General features: G+C 37.9%; 1 pseudogene; it reads left to right on the forward strand.

Moving 5' to 3' along the window:
- The first annotated feature begins 3,267 nt into the window (after positions 1-3,267).
- Positions 3,268-17,905, forward strand: LOC126494180 (zinc finger protein 54-like; annotated as a pseudogene).
- The last annotated feature ends 6 nt before the right edge of the window (positions 17,906-17,911 follow it).

Below are 17,911 nucleotides of genomic sequence, written 5' to 3' on the forward strand. Positions count from 1 at the left end.
GAAAAATGGTGACACCACAAGGCCTACAGTGAGACGTCTCTCCTGTACAGGCAGGGTGTTTATCAGCATGAACACTGCAGGACCCACGGGTGAGCGTCCTCTGCCCCCTGAGTGGAGTGCTATAGCATGACTGCATCTGGTTGCCGTGACTCAGAAGCTAGAGGGCCAGTGGCCATTTTGAGCAGCATTTAACATCGAGGGGAGAAAAAGTAAAGAAAAAGAAAAAAGAAAGAAGAATCTGATGTACCCTGGGCCTTCAGTCATGGGAGGACCAGCCCTGGGCCATCAAAACATAATTTTAGCTAAGGGAAGCAATACAGAGATGAATGTCATCGAAGGAGTCAATCGTAGCCTTAAAGACCATGATTGGGGCCTTCTCTCCCCCTCCACCACCCCCATCCCCCGTTTCTAGGAACACCAGAAGATTGCCAGGAGCTCAAAGGTCAATTCCTCGGGTTTGGAGATACAGTTAAGCTGACCAGAATGGGGAAAACTAACCAATTGAAGCTGGTACTGTGCAGAGAAATTGTGTTAAGGCATATGGAACATGTGGTTGTTATGGAAAAAAAAATAAGCAGTTCTGGATCTCGACCCTGGGAGAGGGGTTTGGGGCGGAAGAGCCTCCCGAGTCTCACAGCATCAATGAAATTACCTGGTGCAATTGAGAAGGAACTACAAAACAGGCATCAAACTCGCTTAGACATTTATAGTGGGGGGTCTTGTACAGGCCTGGGGAATCGGTGTGCAGAGAGAGGAAGATGGAGGCTTTTAAAGCCTGCCTAGCACATGCACACGGGGTTGATGTGGCTATGTCATACACAGATGACAGAGCTCTTGTGCAGCGGTCCGATTAATAAATCACCACGGTAATAGATATTTGAACAAATTTAATAACAAAACCAGACTCACGAAACCAAGGTTCCAGCGGAGTAGCCAGCGGAGACAGGAGAGGAAGGGAAGGAAGGGGCGCGCAGCTTTTGCCCGCCCAATATATCAGTAAACAAACGCCTGAGGGCAGCCCGCCCCCAAGGGGAGGGCTTATCCCTACACTCTTGCATGTGCGCAAGGGTTTAGCTGAGACATACGTGTATGTAACCACACATGTGCACATGTGGATCATGCGGGGCCCTTTAACATTCAGGCACTTCTGCCTGCAGGCTTGTCTGCACGTGCATGGCTTTAAAACTCGGAAGTGCAGCCTTATTTGTGCCTGAATAATTACAATATCCATCCTAGAATTGCAGTTATTGACACAAGTGAGCCAGTATGTAGGGTCTGGGAATAGAAACTGTCTCCTCTGCAAGACCAACATGCTCTCATAACCATTGAGCCATCTCTTTGGGAACCTATTAACTTTACTTATGTGAGTAGCAATACTAGAAAATATTATAAATTGTTTTTATCTAAATGATCTATAAATTTGGTTTTACACATGTATTATTTTTAATAACCTTTTTCTTTCATTGTTGTATGTTTGTGTGTAAAAAAATACCTACTCAGTCTGTATGTTTTCAGGGATGAACATTTGGTATTGGATAACCACATGGTGCACTCTTCTCTATTTCTCCAGTTCTCGGAATTCCCTAGTGTTTGACTAGGGTTGAGGCCTAGTGAGCTTTCTTCCGTCCATGTTAGCATGTCTCTTGGTGTTGGCCTTATTCTGCTCATGATTAGGCAGCCATGTTTGTGCGTGTAGCTTCTCTGACATTTCTAGGAAACACAACATCACAGCAAATGTCTTATTCTTCTGGCTCTTATAATCTTCTTGCCCCACTTTCTCAGTGATTTCTGAGCTTGAAGTTGTTTCTTGTCTGTTAGTGGTGATTGAGCATCACAAGTCTGCGTTTTGACTGATTGTTTTTTATAATAATTTCCATGAATTCCAAAGGAACTTCCCTTGATGAGGAATGAGGGCTACAATAATCTGTGGGAGTAAGGAAAATATTTATGCAGTTAGGGATTATGCTGTTTTAGTAAAGTAGTGCTTGTAGGTTCTCCTTGAAGATCCTTGACTTCAGTAACGTTAGGGAAACTAGCTAGGTTTCTAGTGCCAGGCATGATTTCCCTCTTGTTGAGAGGGTCTTAAATCCAATTTGAAGCTGTTGGTTACCATCAAGGTTTGTGTGCTGCACTTGCAGCTTTAGGGTTATCGTTCATTGTAGATCATTGTTGTGGTTCATAGATGTCATAGCTGGCTAGGACTGTTGGTTGGCTCCCACCTTTGAAAGGATGCTTGTTGCCTTTTGATATCATGAAAGCTAGTTCCCAGAGAGGAGGTTTAGGTTATAATCATCTTGAGTCCTGAGTTTTTTGTCCAAAGTACATGGTGTCTTCAACAATAGGTGCTCAGCTACTTCTGGGAGGCAAACTTGGACAACAGCAGTAGCCTATAATTAATTAGTTGAGTATCTTGGACAGCAGTGACCAGCAACTAAAGTGGAGTCCTGAAAATGGAGCCTATTTTCAGGGTAATTAAAGGTCAGAGAGTTGGAACTTGGCTCTAATTTGTTCATGGTTATTGTGCTTCCACCTCAAACAAAGGTCCCACCTTTGATGTAGATCAGAGAAGGAGAGGGAGGAGAGGGGAGACCTGAAAATGTGAGCCTGTTTCCACCAACCAGAGACCAGAGAGTTCTGTTCTCTCAAGGTTATTGTCCACAGGTACGAGGCTTTAATCCGATGAGATGGGAACCAGTGCGCTAGGGCCGAGACTCATAACCCACGCAGGGGGTGAGTTCGACCCCGAGTGACCATGAAGAAACCACAGCCCAGTGATCCAAAAGGGACAAGGGAGGGTGTCACAGAAAATTCCGAAAATACCAGTGATGAACACAAGGGGGCAACTAACTCCCTGCCTCTCCCAAGACCACTCCCAAGGTCATAATCAGCTAGTTCCTAAAACACAGTATTCCAAAAATACCAATGATAATCACAAGGGGGAAACTCCCTGTTTCTCAAGATTATTCTCAAGATTATAATCTAACTTTATCTTCAGCTAGTTCCTGAAACACAGTCACTGAACCAGCTAATGCTAGATTCCTGATTCTTCTCTTCCTGCTTAGATTTTTGGCTATTTTCTTCCTGCTGGGGGGGGGGGAAGGGAACATGGATTTATCCAGGGCTTTCTTTGGAGATACCTGGATTTATCCAGGTCTTTCAGTGAGACACCTGGTCATATTCTGATTCTTGAATTTTTTTGTGTGGTTTGACATTGTTCTGTAATCACTTTCAGTATTAATTTTTTCTTTTTGACTCCTTATGTGAAAGGGCAGCAAGCCATCTATTCAGCAAGCCATCCGTTGTTCCTGAAAGAGAAACTCAAAGAAGAGAATCAGAAAGGAATGGCTGATTCTCCAATAAACGTGCCCCAGGTCAGTAGTCATGCCCTCCTTTTTTAATGGAAATGTTGTAGTTTGAGAAACTTTGAAGCCTTTCATTTTCTGCTTCTGTCTTTTTTTTAGCTTTCCAATGAAAAATATTACAAACATAAAAACCAACAAACACAAAAATCTCATGTTGAAATTAAGCAGGCCCACTGTACAACTCAGTGTACTTTTGTACAGTTAGAGTAGTCACTGCGAACAGAAGCTCTGGAGCCTCATATGGGATTTTATAGTTTTAATATCCAATATAGTTGTACTTATCTACCATCAAAAACCAAAAAATTACCCTGAAAAAAGCACTCAGTTTTATATCTTTTTCATAACTGATGTTCATTGTCTGCATCCAGTTCTACCTCAGTATTGATACTTAATGTTTCTTCTCTTTTCTCTGTGTTATTCTGTGACCAAATGCATATTCTTTCTATAAACACATTTCATTGGCTTGATTCTGCATATGAGGGAAAACATGGTTTTTTTTGACACAGTATGACCTCAGTAACTATTACACGTTCTAAGTCCAACTGTTTTTCTGCACGTTATTATTAATTTTTCTCTTTAGGTGAATGGTACTTCACAGTATATTTATACCATTTCATTCATCTGTTGATAGACAGTTAGGTTGATTCCAGTGCTTTTCTTTTTTGAATAAGCAGTAGTAAACATCAGGTATAAATATCTCAGGGGGTGTGGAGTTCCCTGGGGATATGACCAGGAGCCAATAACTGGGTCATATATTAGTTCTATTTTTAATTGTTTAATAATCTTCAAACTGATTTACATTTGAGTGTATTAATTTGCATCCCCTCCCCCACACACCAACACTGAATAAGGGTATCTTTCTCTCCACATCCTCTCTACCATTTGTTGTCAGGTTAGTTGATGACAGCCGTTTTTCCTGGGGTGAGGCAGTATGTCAGAGTAGGTTTAGTTTGCATTCCTCTGGGTGAATTTTAGGGATCCTGAACATGTTTTGCCATATTCATTGACTGTTTGGCTTTCGATCTTTGAAAACTGTCTATTCAATTTATTTTCTCATTTGGTGATTTCAGTTTTATTTCCTTAAAATTTAATTTCTGCAATTCTCAGTGGATTCTAGGTATGAGCTACTATCCAGAATGCTACTGGTACAGATTCTTTACCGTTCTCTGTAGTGTCTATGTGATCTGCTGATTATTTCTGTTGATGTATTAAAAGTCTTTATCTTTATGGAGAATCATCTGTTAATAGTTGGGTTAGTTCCTAGGCTGTTGTTCTTTCTAGTCAATAAGTTCTTGCCCACAGCAGTGTCCCAATGTGTAGTCCCCAGGTTTTCTTGGTTTCTGTTTGCCTGGTTCTAAATGAGTTTTTTTTTTATTTATTTTGCATGGATTAATATACATTGTGTAAGATAAGAATCTAATATATTTCTGATAGAATTTAATATCTTCATTTACTGACAGGAAATCCATGTCACTCCAGAATGCATCCAAAGTAACTACACTTATGTGTACATGCTGAGCTGTAACATAAACATTATTTGTATTTTTAAGACTTTCATCAACTTTTACAATTCTGCGGTTGAAGTGAAATGTTCTTCAAAACTTCTGAGATTGATACTTGTTTAAGTCAGCTTCTTAATATTTATAGAAAAATTTGAATTATATCAAATGTGACTGATGCTGATTTTTCTATTGAAAATGGCTCAATATTATTATGAAATTAAGTCTATAGACTACTTGACCTTATATATTAAAGTTAAAATTTGTAGTATGCAGAGTAACACACCTTGTTACTGTTGGGGAAATTCCAAAGTCTTTGACTATCCAGTCAATCACGAATTATGCCTTCTGTATCTATCCTTTTGCTATTTAATGAAGGGGCTTTGACCCTGGAATCTAAACACCCCAACTGATCCTGTTAGGATAGAGTCATCTAAGACCCAAGTACGGACAGTATTGATTCAGTATCAGTGTTTTAGCATGATCTTCAGGTACTGCATTAAAAAAGTACATGTCCCGCCGGGTGGTGGTGGTGCATGCCTTTAATCCCAGCACTCAGGAGGCAGAGACAGGTAGATCTCTGTGAGTTCGAGGCCAGCCTGGTCTACAAGAGCGAGTTTCAGGACAGGCTCCAAAGCTACACATGGACAATATCATCTTATGTGTTCTAACACAACATCCATAGCATATAGATAACTGTGTTCATAACTCAAATGTGTGTCGTCTTGCATAGATATGCTTGTGAAACTATTATGTCATACTGCTTTCAAACTTAGAACGTTCATTATTGAGTGGGACTTTATTAGAAATCATTTCTTTGAGTAATTGTCTTTGTTCACCATTTATAGTCCTGATTTCCACTAGTCTCCTTATATCAAGGAGTACTTCTGTGCCTGATGTCATGTGATTAAACTGTGCCTTTTGTTTCAGGGTCTGTTTATATTCCGGGGTGTGAATGTGAACATCTCCCAGGAGCAAAAGGAATACCCGGACTCTGTTCAGAAGAATTTGTACATTAATGTGATGTTGGAGAATTACAAAAACCTCGTCTCTGTGGGTGAGAACATTTGTTTGTAGAATTCTCAACTCAGGCTTTATAGGTTATGAACTGTCTATTAGACTGCGTTGAAGGCAATAGGAAACGTGAGGTAGCAGAAAAGTTCTTTTTCTTGGTATTTGTTTTTTGCTTTTTTAACATTTTTCATTTTAGAGGTGTCATGTATTGTAATATGATTAATAAAAACCCAGAGACAGAAATTAAGGTTCAACCTGAAAGTCAGAAAAGCAAAACAGTCATCCATTGGCTCTTACCTCTGCCTCAGTTCAAAATGGCAATCCTGCCTCCAGTAATCTCAGAATGAGGCCATGTATAAGAGCTGTATTTTCCCATGTTACATTCCTCTTTAATGCTAGGATTAAAGGTGTGCACCACTACTGCTGGGTTTCTTTGGCAAACTAGTGTGGCCACTGCAATTAAAGGTATTTTCACCACCGCCTGGTCTGTAAGACTGATCAGTGCAACTTTTCTTCTCTGATGTTCAGGCAAGCTTTATTTATTAACACACGAATGCAATATCACTACAGTGCACTCTTTTAGTTTCATGATGAAATCAGAAACTCAGTAGCATATTCAATTTCTACCTATATGTTAAAGCAGATTGTTCACCATTGCCTTAGCCGTTGTTTTACTTGTGAGAAGTGTGGTAACTTAAAATTTTCCCTAAATATGCTGAAGATTCTGATAGGAAATAGCAATTGAGAAGTCATTCCTGTATTTCTCTACTTTGTGTTCTCTTCATGTGATGAGCAGAGTGCTCTGTTAGATGTCTGTATTCTTTCTAAAAGTTCTAGCAGGGGTCATGGGCTACCTCACAGAATATGTGGATTATTGTATGCAAGGTAAGCCTGGTCACCTATCTGGAGCACATGAGGTGGCCCTGGAATGTGGAGAGGAGAGAGTAACCACACTTGGAGTAGGATAGTGAATGAGCAGGACAACAGTAATGACTTCAAGTGAAAGAGAAAGCAAGGACTGAAAATAGAATTTTGCTTTATCCAATTCCACTTAAAAGGATTCCTGATCATTTAAATTAGTATAACATCCTGGCCCCAGGATGCATTCAGTCTATTGGAAATGTTAGAAGACATTGAGCCTTATTGCACCCGAATTATAGAGACAATACTAGTACAAAATGCAATTTATGTGAGTATGCTGATATTGGAATAATTTGACAAATTATAAACCTAATGTGAATCCATGAAGTAGAATTATTCTGTAATTGCCTACCTTGCATGTGTGTCAATGGTGGATAGAAAAAGCAATGGCTTTCTGTAATAGCCCTGCCACTAATGATATAGAGCAGCAGTTGTCACTGTTGGTAATGCTACGACCCTGTAATGAACAGCTTGTGTTGTGACCACGACCATGAAATTATTTTGAGTGCTACTTCTTGACTGTCACTTTGCTACTAAGTGATATCTCAGTTACTAAGGCCATCATATATGTTTTCTCAGATGGTCACCACCCACAGGCTGAAAAATGATGATCTAGAGCCTCTGATGTCTGGCAGAATCCTTGCTTTGCATCCATTATTATTGAAGAATCTATGTAGTTTTTTTTGGGGGGGGGGGCAACCTTGATGCTTTTATATATGTCTTGAATCTTTAAAGACATTTGGTCTTCTGCAATATAATCTTCATTGCTGCACATTAGTTAGTAAGAGACTGAACCTGGGATTGGATTATACTCTTCTTTAACAGTTTCTGAGATAAAAATACTTAAAAATGCAGACAGGCATTCTATATATAATCAGTCAGGGGGCTCCTTCCCAAGGGAAATTTCTGATTCCTCAATTATTTGTTTCAACTTCCTTGAAGTCTATCATTCTCTCACTGTGAAAATCCATATAATTATTAGTGAAAGAATGAGGTCAAGCACTGTGAGCTCTATTCTAAGTAGTTGCTGGTTGACTTATCTGAAGAGAGAACATAGGAAGAGAGTCATTTATTAAATAATTAGTCTTGGAACAAGCCCTATTAATCTGAATTGTACTCATTTTCCAGAGAACTATGGCATGTGTAACACTGTCCCCCAGCATGTGAAGACTGATAAGGAGTCTCGTCAATGTAATGAGCTTGGCAAAATGCTTCATGACCCCTCCACATGTGCACTTTATAGGACAAGTGAAACGACAGAAAACTCTAATAACTACAGATGCAGTAATCACAGGGATGCCTCTGACTTATCAAACCCAGATAGACATGACAGCGTGCACACTGGAGAAGAACCTTGCAAATCTAGAGACTGTGAGAAATCTTTAAATTTGTGTCCCAACATTACTCAAAATCAGAGAGTCTACACTACAAAGAAAGACAACAGTCAGGGAGAATATGACGACTGTTTCAGCTCTGCTTACAGTCCTATGCAACAAACAATCTATATCAGAGAGAAACCATTCCTGTGTGAGGAATGTGGGAAATGCTTTATTACTGCCTCAAACCTCAGTGTACATCGGAGAATCCATACTGGAAAGAAGCCCTATAAGTGTGATGTTTGTGAAAAATCCTTTTCCCAACGCTCACACTTTAAAATTCATCAAAGACTTCATACTGGGGAGAAACCCTACAAATGCAAAGAATGTGGAAAGTCATTTCGTCAGTCCACAGGACTTAATAACCACCAGAAATTGCATACTGGGGAGAAACCTTACAAATGCAGAGAATATGGAAAGTCAAGACTTAAAGGGTATTACAGAATCCACACTGGAGAGAATCCTTATAAGTGTGAGGTATGTGATAAATCCTTTCATATCCCATCTCTCAGAGTACATCAGAAAATGCATACTGGAGAGAAACCTTGCAAATGTAGGGAATGTGACAAATCCTTTGCCTATAACAGATTTAAGAACATAACATTATTCCTAATGAAGAGAGACATTACTGTAGTAAATAATGTGACAAATATTTTACTAGATGCTTTTACTTCAGAGCACATCAAAAAATTCATCGGGAGAGAAACATACCATTGTAAATAATGTGATGTAACATCTATCTGAAATTCTCTGCTTATGTGTCTCAAGAGTATACATAATAGAAACAGAAAGATAAGAAACTTGTGACTGCCTTTAATAATAACGGTCTAAATATCACAGGGTTTATAAACATTAAATCCTGCAAAATATTGGGAATTTATGTGTTTATGTTTGTGGTGATATTGCATGCATGTGTTTCTGTACACCATGTGTCTGCCTGGTACCTGGGCATAGATGAGGCCAGAATAGGACATCAGATCCACTGAACCTGGATTAACTGAATATTGTGAGATAATATGTGTGTTGAGTTAAACCCCATCTTCTGGAAGAGCAGTCACTGCTCTTGACCACTAAATCATATCTCCAGTCCTGAGAAGAATAAGGAAAACCTTCAGGAAATGTTCTCTCTTCCTGTGTATCCCTGGGGAGGTGGGCCTAGGATAATTCAGAACCTCAGCAGTGTGTACATTATTCTCATCCCAATCATTTATTTCATTTCTGTATCTGAATTTTGACTGAGCTGTGATTGGAGGTGAGATTCCAGTTACACTAACTGAAAATGCTTCCTAAATATTCTCAGTATTCTGACATTGCATGACAGTTGGAGAATCACTTGTATAGTTCTTTGTTTTATTTTCTTTTTGTCTATGATGTATAGTACAGTGTTAGAAATCCAGGTGCTTCCTAAAAAAATCTCTTTTTCATGTGCAGGTCTCTCTGATCACCCAGACCTGGTCACCTATGGAGCAGAGCAAAAAACCCTGGAAAATGGAGAGGGAGGAGACAGTGTCTAAGGATCCCGGTATGTTGCAGGGTTTGGTGAAGGAGTGGAAAGGGTATCAAGTGAATGTGGACATGGGACACAACATCAGTTTTGACACATTGTTTCACTAAAAATACTGGAGACTTCCATCCACTGAGAAAGATCTCATGGTTATCCTAATGTAGCATCCCTTTAATAGGTATAAAAGGTATGTTGAAAGGAGCTGTTCTGCAAAAGAATTGATACTAGGAGGCACATAAAATTTTATTTAAGTATGCATATGAGTGATACTCTCCATATTCATGTACATCACTGATCATGTCATACAAATATTAAGTGATTTTCATTTTTTTGGTTTTAGTTTGTTATGTAAAAGGATGAAAATTAATACCTCTATGTTTATTTATTGTTTTTAGATTGTTTTAAGCTTTGATACTCTAGCACATTCTCTACCTTTTAGTGTTAATGTATACATTCCCAAAATGATGTCAATAGAGGTTTGATAAAAATCAAGACATACATTTATAGACTGTTAAACTCTGTCTACACTGTCTGCCCATTGCTATCTCCTTTTGTCTGTTGTCCTGACAATTCCAAGTGGTTTCGATTACTGTACATGTAATATACTGTGAGATCCCCTCTAAGTTTGATCCTCTTAGTATTTTCCATCTCTTTGCTGTTTCTTGGTACTTTCAGGATTATTTTCTGTAAAACATGCAAATGGGATTGTGATAGGAATTGCTTGGAGTCTTAGAGAAAACAGACCTTCTAGGTTGTCTTTTGTTTGAAAAGAACATGAGGCAATGTGCCAGTTTTCATGTTTTATGTATTCTGTTTTATGTCTGTGGATATCTGAATTCCAGGTTTTGTGACATGTACCTGTAGCAGGATTAATAAAAACCCAGAGACAAGTTAGGGTTCAGCCTGACAGTAAGAAAATTAAAACAGCCAGCCCCAAGCCCTTACCTCTCCCTCAGTCCAAAATGGCGATCTTGCCCCCAGGAATCTCAGAATTAGACTGTCAGAAAGCTGTCTCCTCCCATATTATATTCCTCTCTAGAGCTGAGATTAAAATCCTGCACCACTGCTGCCTGGTTTCTGTTGCAAACTAGTGTGGCTACTGGGATTAATGATGTATGTCACTACTGCCTGGTCTGTTTTACTCTCAACTTCAGGCAAGCTTTATTTATTAAAATACAAATGAAATATCACTGCATGTACCCATGTTGTTCAAGAACTGTCTATGCCATAAACCATTCTATCCTTTGCTAATACTATTTATTTTGCATTTAGATGCCTTTGCCTTGGCTTTTCTGTCACTATTTAAATTATGATCATCAGTCTTTACTACTGTCCATATTTATGGCATCTTAAAAATTCTGTCTTTCTCAATTTGTTGTATCTCTAAATATGAAATCAATTATTGACAGGATATATATTTTTGTATATATATTATGCATGTACACACACACATATATATATACACACACATTTTTTTTAAAAGATATATTATGTATACAGTGTTCTGCCTGCATGTGTGTCTGCAGGCCAGAAGAGGGCCCCAGATCTCATTACAGATGGTTGTAAACCACCTTGTGGTTGCTGATAATTGAACTCAAGACCCCTGGAAGTGCAGCCAGTGCTCTTACCTGCTGAGCCATCTCTCTAGTCCCCAAAAACATAAGTTTTAAACTCTGCAGTTATTTCGCTTTTTATGTGATCAGTTTAGGTAATATTATCCATTTTCATTTAAAAAAATTACTGAAAGAAATACATTTTTTATTAGGAACATGACTAGGGAAAATTAGAATCTTTGTATATTAAATTTACATTATTTTACACCCTACAATGTAGAGCTTTTTAATATGTACATTTTGGCCAGTTCAGTGTTTGAACATTGTTGAATTCATTTGGTTATGTTATCATTTGCTTCTTTTCTAATATTTTTGGTGGATTCTGGGTTTTCAATACCCTGTAATGCTTGTAGGTCTCTTAGATAGTTGTTACCAACAACTTCAAAGAAGGCTTCTCATTGGTAGTTTTGGTAAAAAATAATCTATGCCTCTTTTGTGGACAATTTTATCTGAGAGTATTAATATGGTTGACATTGATTTTCTCCATAAGCTTTAAATGTGGTTTCATGCTCTCCTGGCTTTGAGACTATTGACCAGACACCTGGTGGTATCCTGGTTCTTGGGTTTTTTCATGTGGTTTTACATTGTTAATGAACAGTTTTCCTTACTAAATTTTGCTTTTCCTGTTTGACTCCTTTATATGAAAGGGCAGCAAGCCATCTATTCAGCAAGCCATCCGTTGTTCTTGAAAGAGAAACTCAAAGAGGAGAAACAAGAAATGGCTGATTCTCCAGGACATGTGTTCCAGGTCATTGGTCATGTCAGTTTTTTTCTGGAAATGTTATATTTTGAGACATTGCTTTTCTGCTTCTGGTACTTTTTTAACTTTATTATGAAAAATAGTTGCAAACAACAAAAAATTCACATTCTAAAATTAACCAGACCCCAAGACTGTACAACTCTATGTTCTTTTATACAGTTTACAGTTAACATAGTCATTGGGAAGAGCAGCTCTGGAGCCTCACATAGACTTTTATATTTCACTCTTGAATATATTTTGTAGTAATTATTTATCTACTACCTCCCCCCAAAATGTGACAAAATTAGAACTAGAAAAACAATGTTTTATATTCTTTTTCATAGCTGGTGTTCATTAACTGCATGCAGTCCTATCTCAGCACCTGATAATTACCTTTTTTGTTCTCTTACCTCTGTGTTCTACTGTGTCATAATAAACATTGTTTTCATCAAAACATATAATTGACTAGATTCTGCATATGAGGGAAAATGTGATTTCTTGTGGCACTTTATGGCCTCACTTATACATTCTAAATTCATATTTTCCTTCATATTTGTTATATTTTTCTCTTCAACTGACTAGTATCCCATATTCGTTATCCATTCATTTGTAGATGCATGGTTAGTTTGATTCCAATACTTTGCTATGGTGAATAGGCAACAGTAAACATGGGACTCTCTATAGTGGACCGTGAAGTTTTCTTGCCTTATGCCCAGGAGTGAAAGGACCGAGGCCACTTTTACTCCTAGCTTTAAGAATTTAATAATCTTCAAAATGATATCCATTTGAGTTTATTAAATTGCACCCCCCCCCCCACACAACACATAACTGTTTATAAGGTTTCCTTTCTTGTCACTTCTCTAACATTTGTTAATCAGATTGGCGAATGATAGTCATTCTCCTTGGGATGAGGCAATGTTTATATTTCTATGATGTTTCTATGGGATGTTTATATTTCTATGATGGCATTTTAGGGATCCTAAACACTTTTTGCAGCATTTATTGACCATTTGTTTCTGTTTTTGAAATATAATCTATTCAGGTCATTTGCCTATTTGTTGATTGGCAGTTTTATGTCCTTGGAATTTAATTTCTGTAATTTTTGATAAATTCTAGGTATGAGTCCCTATCTAAAGTGTCACTAGTACAGATTCTCTCCCATTCTGTGGGTGTCTGAGTGATCTGCTGATTGTTTCCTTTCATGTACACAAACTATTTTCACGTAGTCCCATCTGTTTATACTTGGATTTTGTTCCTGTGCTGTTAGTGTGTTTACTATTCAAAAAGTTATCTATAGGTACAATATTTAAAAGCGTGTTTCCTCATCACAGATTTTCCTTCTGAGACTGGTACAGTCTAATCCTGCATGACACAAACACAGCATCCATAGCAGATAGCCATGTGCAAACAATAATCTGTTTTTGGTTTCATAAATATTGCTTGTAAGAGTATTGTGTAAATCCTGTTTCATAGAGTTAGGACGTTCAATATAGAGTGACTGTTAGAAATCATTATTTGAATAGTGGTCTTTACTCATCCACTTCCAAATTTCCTTAAATCTCCTTATATCCAAAAAGAAATCTGTCTGGTCAAACTGCGCTTTGTCTTTCAGGGTCTGTTGACATTCTGCGATGTAGCTGTCAACTTCTCCCAGGAGGAGTGGGAATGTCTAGACTCTGCTCAGAGGGCTTTGTATGTTGATGTGATGTTGGAAAATTATAACAACCTGATCTCTGTGGGTAAGCATAGTTTGCTTGTAGAATTCCTAACTCAGGCTTTCTTTTTTTTTTAATTTATTTATTTGTATTTTATGTACATTGGTATTTTGCCTGCATATTTGCCTTGTGAGGATGACAGATTACTTGGAACTGGAGTTTCAGACAATCATGAGCTGCCATGTGGGTGACAGGACTTGAAGCAGGGTCCTCTGGAAGAGAACACTGAGCCATCTCTTTAGCCCCCCTAACTCAACCTTTTTATGTTACTACTTTATAGTTGTAAACACTCTGTTAAACTGTCATGGGAAATAAGAAGAGACTGAAAAGTTTGGTAGTGGGAAAAAACATTTTTATGATCTCTAAAAAAGAAAAACCTTTTGTTTCTTTTAAGCAAGCCTTTATTTTTAAAAGGAATCGGTTTTCTGAGCTATACTCTTCATTGTTGTTCATCGATACAAACACTGTGAACTTGGGATTGCATTAAGCTCTTTTTCATCATTTTCTGAGTATATAAATATATAAAAATAGAGATGTGTATTCTTAATATAATCAGTTAGTAAGCTCTAGCCCAAGGACTAATTAGTGATTTCTCAAATGTTTGTTTCATCTTCCACAAAGGCTGTCACTGTTTTTGTAAGAATCTATATAATTATAGTGAAAGAATATGTCGACTACTGGGAGCTCTATTCAAAATAGTTGCAGGTCAACTTAACAGAAAAATTAAAGAAGCAGTCATTTATCAAATGCTTGATTTGGAACAAGCTCTAGTAATCTGAATTGTATTTTTTCTAGAGAACTATTGGATATGTGATCCTGTCTATCAACATGTGAAGAATGAAAAGGATTCTTGCCAGTGTTGTAATGACCTTGTCAAAATGCTTCATGACCATTCCAAATATGCACTTTATAAAACAAGAGAAGCTACAGAAAACTCTAATATCTACAGGTGCAGCAATCACGTTGATGCCTCTATGAACTCAGCAAACCTAGATAGACATGAAAGCATGCACAGAGAAGAAGAATCTTATAAATCTAAAGACTCTGAGGAGTCTTTAAATTTATATTCCAACATTTCTCAAGATGAGAGCCTGTACACTGCAAAGAGAGAAAACAGACAGGGAGAATATGGTGACAATTTCAACTCGGCATATAATCTTTTGCCCCAAACAATCTACATAGGGAAAAAACTACACCAGTGTGGGCAGTGTGGTAAATTCTTCAGTTCCCCTGCAAACCTTGTTATACATGAGAGAATTCATACTGGAGAGAAACCTTACAAGTGCAATGTTTGTGGCAAATCCTTTACCAATTGCTCAAGTCTTGAAAGACATCAGAGAGTTCATACTGGAGAAAAGCCTTACAAATGTGAGGTATGTGACAAATCCTTTAATGTGATCTCAAATCTTAGAATACATCAGAAAACTCATACTGGGGAGAAACCATACAAATGTAGAGAATGTGACAAATCCTTTACCCAGTGTTCACATCTTAAAAGACATCAGAGAGTTCATACCGGAGAGAAACCTTACAGATGCAAGGAATGTGACAAATCTTTTTCTAAGAGCTCAACTCTTCAAGCACATCTGAAAAATCATTCTATGGAGAAAACTTACAGATGCAAAACCTGTGACATATACTTTACCCGGTATTCAAATCTGAAAATACATCAAAGAATTCATCCTAAAGAGAGAACTTATCTTTGTAAGGAATGTGGCAAATATTTCACTAGCAACTCATATCTTAAAGTACATCAGAAAATTCACAGTGGAGAGAAATCTTACAAATGCAAAAACTGTGACAAGTCCTTCACCCAAAGCTCAAATCTTAGAACACATTACAGAATTCATACTCAGGAAAGAAAGCGTATGCAAAGAATGTGAGGTTTGTTTTACTGATTGTTCAACTCTTAGAGCACATCAGAAGATTCATACTGAAGAGAAAAATACTGTTGTAAATAAGATGACATAGCATTTATATGGCATTACAAATCACAACAGTATACATGATAAAGATAAGAAAGTTGTAAAAGCCTTGAAAGACTCTTAAATTCTTAGGAAAATATCAAAGAGTTTACATTAAATTATAATCCCACAATTCTAGATGAAAAGCTTTAAGAATGCCTAGGTATTTTGACTGTATGTATGTTTGTACCTTGTATGTATGCTCCTGCCTGTGGAGGCCAAAAGAGGGTATCAGATCCACTGAAGCTAGAGTTTGAGGAAGTGTGTGTTATCAACTGAAGCTTGGTTCCCTGGAAGGGTAGCCAGTGCTCTTAACCATTAAACCATCTCCACAACCACCTGGGAAAAGCTATAATTATAACATTTAACTTGCTTAATACCCCAAATTTCATGATCCCATGTATGGTTTTGGTTTGAAAGAAAATAGCAAGAAAGGGGGTGGCACAATAAGGAGATGTAGCTTTGTTGGAGGAGCATTGGTCTTGTTGGGTCTCATATTATGCTCAAGATATCACCCAAGCGTCTGAGACCACTTCTTGTTGCATTTGGATCAAGCAAGATGTAAGGACTCTAAACTCCATTACTATGTCAGCCTGCCTGCTGCCCTCCTACTGTGAAGATAATGGACTAAAACTCTGAACTATAAGTGAGCCATCCCTATTAAATGTGTTCCTTTGTAAAAGTTGACATTTTCATGGGCTCTCTTAACAGCAATAGGAACTCTAACGAGCATTAGATACCAGGAACAGAGGTATTGCAGTGATAGGCCTGACCATGTTTCTTTTAAGGAATATTGACCTTAGGATTATGGATTTAAAAAGTAGTTACCTGCTTTAAGTGCTGATTAATGGGACATTTTAGTAGGAGCATGGAAGAGAGTGATACTGAGTGATTTTAACTATTGGTACCTGGATTGGTTAGAAAATATGTGGCCTAGAGATTGTTCTTGTGATATTTTGTTGAATAATGTGGCTGCTTTTTTTCTTGTCCAAAGTGTCTGTGTGAGGCTAAAGGGAAGATCTGGAATTTGTTAATTTCATTAACAGAAGACATCTCAAAACAGCCTCATATAGACTCTGCCATATAGTTATTAGTGATAACTCTAATGAATATTTATAATGGTAACATGCAAGTTGAGCAAGAAAAAATACAGAACATGTGTTTATGTAGAACAATTTGAGGAGGAGGAGAGCACCAGTAAGTGTAATGGAGTTGAATTCTGTGTTCCAGGAGATAAACAGATTAAGAAATAGAAAAATGGTAGTGGTGACCTTAGGTCACCATTCCACCCAGATAAGTTTCCAACTTGTGAAAGGAATTAAAAAGAAGCTTACAGTCAGGTGTAGTAATACATGCTTTTAACTCCAGTACTGGGAAGGCAGAGCTAGGCAGATCTCTTGTTTGAGACCAGTCTTTTCTACAAAGCAAGTTCCAGAACAACCAGCTTTCTGTATGTGGAACCTTCCTCCTCATATAAGAAAAGTGACTAAGGCCACACATGTGTCAAGGGTGTTCTGAATAGAGGCCTGGGGGGGTTATTGTGTGAATTTGTGAAGGAGAAGCCTGTGTTTTCTTGGAGAACCCAAGATATTAGAGATGCCAGAGTGATATCTGTTGAAGAAAGCTGCTAACAGGGAGTGGAACCATCCCATGAGAAAGAAGTGTGTTGCAGTCAACTGAAAGGAAGTGGAGCTCTGAAGATTTTGACATCAGATGTGGAAATGCAGTTTGGAGTTTGCCAGGCTGGTTTTGGTCTTGTTTTGTATTTCCACACTTCCCTGTGTTTTGGAATGGTAATGAGTATCCTGTGCCATTATATGTGACCTGGTTTTTATTTTATTTTACAGTGAATGTGATTACATGACTCAGAAGAGACTCTGGACTTTGGACGTTTAAATGTTGTTAGACTGTGATAGAGTGGGATCTTTTGCATTTTGACTGAATGCATTTTTACATTATGATATAGTTACATGCCCTTAGGGGCTAGGGAGTCTAATTTGGTGGTTTGAAAGAAAATGTCCACCACAGTGAGTGGCATTTTAAGGAGGTGTGGGGTGGTTGTGGCCTTGTTGGAGGTAGGGGTCACTGGTTACAGGCTTTGAGTTGTCATGTGCAAGCTATGCTCATTGAGATAGTTTACTTCCTTTTGCCTTTGGTTTGTTACAGATTAGACAGCTGACCTCATTTTTCTTTTTAATTAAACA

This window comes from Alexandromys fortis, unplaced genomic scaffold, assembly GCF_014885135.2.
Source record: "Alexandromys fortis isolate MF-2015 unplaced genomic scaffold, M_Fortis_MF-2015_v1.1 scaffold_351, whole genome shotgun sequence".
Classification (NCBI taxonomy): Eukaryota; Metazoa; Chordata; class Mammalia; order Rodentia; family Cricetidae; genus Alexandromys; species Alexandromys fortis.